Source organism: Tamandua tetradactyla, chromosome 1 (genome assembly GCF_023851605.1).
Source record: "Tamandua tetradactyla isolate mTamTet1 chromosome 1, mTamTet1.pri, whole genome shotgun sequence".
Classification (NCBI taxonomy): Eukaryota; Metazoa; Chordata; class Mammalia; order Pilosa; family Myrmecophagidae; genus Tamandua; species Tamandua tetradactyla.
Window position 1 is genome coordinate 222,104,993 of NC_135327.1, and position 3,031 is coordinate 222,108,023.

Below are 3,031 nucleotides of genomic sequence, written 5' to 3' on the forward strand. Positions count from 1 at the left end.
AGAGGTAGCAGATAAGAGGTTGCCAGTGGCTGGAGAGAGGAGTAGTGAAGAAAAGGTAAAGAATTTCCATTTGGGGTGCCAAAAAAGTTTCAGTAATGGATGGTGGTTATGGTAGCACAACATTGTGAATGCCATTAATGTCACTGAATTCTATACTTAAAAAATGGTTAAAATGGCAAATTTTATGTTAATCTATATGTTACTTTATGTAATGATGAAAAAAGATCTTTCACACCAAGAAGAGAGATAGAACAAAGTCTCAGAAGAACGATTGGCCCTTTAAATTAAATATGTATAGTTTCTTAGGCAAACTGACTCTGGTCTTCTCTTTTTCTCTTTAGTTGGCATAGTAGGAACCCAGGCCTGGAATGATTTCTGAGGTCCATTCCAGCCTCATTTTCTAGAGAAGGAAAAATGAAAAAGAAAAGCCCCAAACCTTTCAGATGGATTCAGAGCATCTCCTTTGAAGCTGAGGAACATGTTTTAGAACTCAGGAAAATTTCAGCCTCGCGTTTTTCAGCAAAAGCTTTGCCATCCAGTAAGACTTTATGAGGAAAGATTTAAACACCATCTGTTTGCCTTCAGGACTCAGAACAAGAGCAAAGTATCAAGCTGATGGGCTCATGATAATATAGCATATTCCTTAGGCAATAAAGGGGAAAATAGATGACTGCATGCTTGGGGATTCTCTAGCCTCCCATTTATAGAGCTGTTAGGAAACCCCCTTTATATACACCCAGCTGGAACGGCTCCTCCAGAGCCCTTCCCCAGATTGAAGAATTGTCCATTAGGTCTCCGGGGAGATTTGCATCTGTAGTCACGAATCCCCATGAAAATTTGTGGGAAGATATTCCTGCCCTTTCACTACCTATAAGATATGATCACCCAAAATGAGAATGCAAAGAGCAGTTACATTTTAAAGGTGAATTGAAAAGCTAAATTGAGAGTTGACTTCATCCCATTTTTATGGGCTGATTAATGTCCCGCGTAACTGGGCTGGGAAGGAAAAGTTAATTCCATTCTCCTTTAATGGAATGCACCAAGCTTCTTGGTTTTTGTCGTGGGAATCCGGTCACTGCTGTGGATATGTTCGGAACAAGACTCAGAGCCACTTTGTCAGACACTTCCTTAAGTCAAAAGGATCTAAATCATTCACCCACCAAAATGCCTACCAGTCAGTGCTCCCAATTTTAAGGGAAAAATAAAATAAAATAAATCAGAACTTGCGATATCTTCATGAGGAGCTTAAAAGAAGCAGGTTGGCCTGTTGCTGAGTTTTGCAGAAAAGACAAACTCGGCCTCATGACAGTGATGGCAGCAACAACCACTTGTGCGCGCAAGGAATGGTGCCCAGTACCTTGCATGCACAGGCTAGCACGAACCTCGTTTTAGTGCACTTTGCTTTATTGTGTTTCACAGATAGTGTTTTTTACGAACTAAAGGTTTGCAGCAATCCTGCCTCAAGCAAGCCTGACAGTGCCATTTTTCCCACAGTATGTGCTCACTGTGGATCCCTGTGTCACATTGTAATCAAGGGATGCACTTTTTTTTTTAGAGATGATGCTATTGTGCATGAAACAGACTACAGTATAAGGTAAATGTAACTTTTATATGCACTAGGAAACCAAAAAACTCGGATGACTGTCTTTATTGCAATAGCTGAAAGCAACTTCAAAATCGCAGCGGTCTGCACCAGAACCCACAATATTTCCAAGGTGTACAATCCCATTTCCCGTCTGAGATAGTTGACAGGCACCTCAGAGAGGTTAAGCAACCTGCCCAAGGAGCAGAGCCAGGTGTCAAGGTGCCAACACACCCTGCCGCTCCCCACCTCCACTGTGCCATCTCCCATCTACCTTCACCTCCCCTGCCCAGGTACCGTGGTGTGAAGAAGACCCAATTTCACTCATTTGCTGACTCATCATTAAAGAAATGGAAATGTTACAGAGTGCTTTCTGAAAGCGGCCAGACTGCCAACATTTCCACACTGTCCCCACCAAACCTGAGACACGTGGCTACTTGGTCCCTCATCCCCCTGAGGACACCTCACTAACCCAGCAGGCCCCACTCATGGCCATAACGAAAAGTAACCATTATCACCCTAGTATAACAAAACACTTGAATATGCTTCACAGGTCACAGACTCTTTCCCATAAATTATATCACTTGATACGCTATCTCAAGCAGAGGGTTGGGGGGGAAAAATCAATTATTCAGGTGGAGAGCCAGTCTGGGGGAGTAGGCTTTACAGACAGTGCCCAGTCCCACTGGGAAGAATGGCTCACCTGGAATTGTTCTAGAATTCAACATGGTTACAGGTTACTGTCATGTGATTGTTTAACATTTTGCTTCTCAGCAGTTCCCACATCAGGCTGAACTGCAAAGAAGTGTGGCCACCTGCCCTTCTGAGCCTTTGCTCCTCTTTGCAACATCTCTACTACCCAACTCACTGCAAAGTCTACCCCCTTCCCACTCCCACTGAAAGTCACTTTTTAGAATGAATAGAACCTATTTGTGCTAAAATGCAATGACAGCAGTCCAAAATGTTAGCTCTTACCCCAGAATTTTTATTAATAGGAATTCAGTGTCTACTCTAAAAGCATCGTTTCTAACCATCAGACAACAGCAGACAGAAAAGGGGAGATGGAGGGAAAAACTGGCAGAGCTTTGGGGGCTCTGAGCATGCTTTCTGGGACCACCTCCCCCCACCCCCACCCCGCTTCTCTCCCTGGCTGCCAGACTCTCCAGAAAGGACCAGTCCAGGGGCCAGGCCGGCTTCCCACCTGTTTCCTCAAAGTCTTCCCCTGCCTGAAAACTGAGGGGGGCCGCAGAGCCCCCAGTAATCTCGAGGCCCTATTGGCTGGGATTAGGGATGAAAAGAGATGGAGGGCCAGTGCCAGCTACCACTGCTGCCAGGCCATGCACAGGCTTCCTCCTGCTACAGGTTGAATCATGTCCCCCCCAAAAAGATGGGTTGAACTAGGTTAGGGTTGGCCCTAGCCCAATATGACAAGGGTCCTTATAAAAAGAA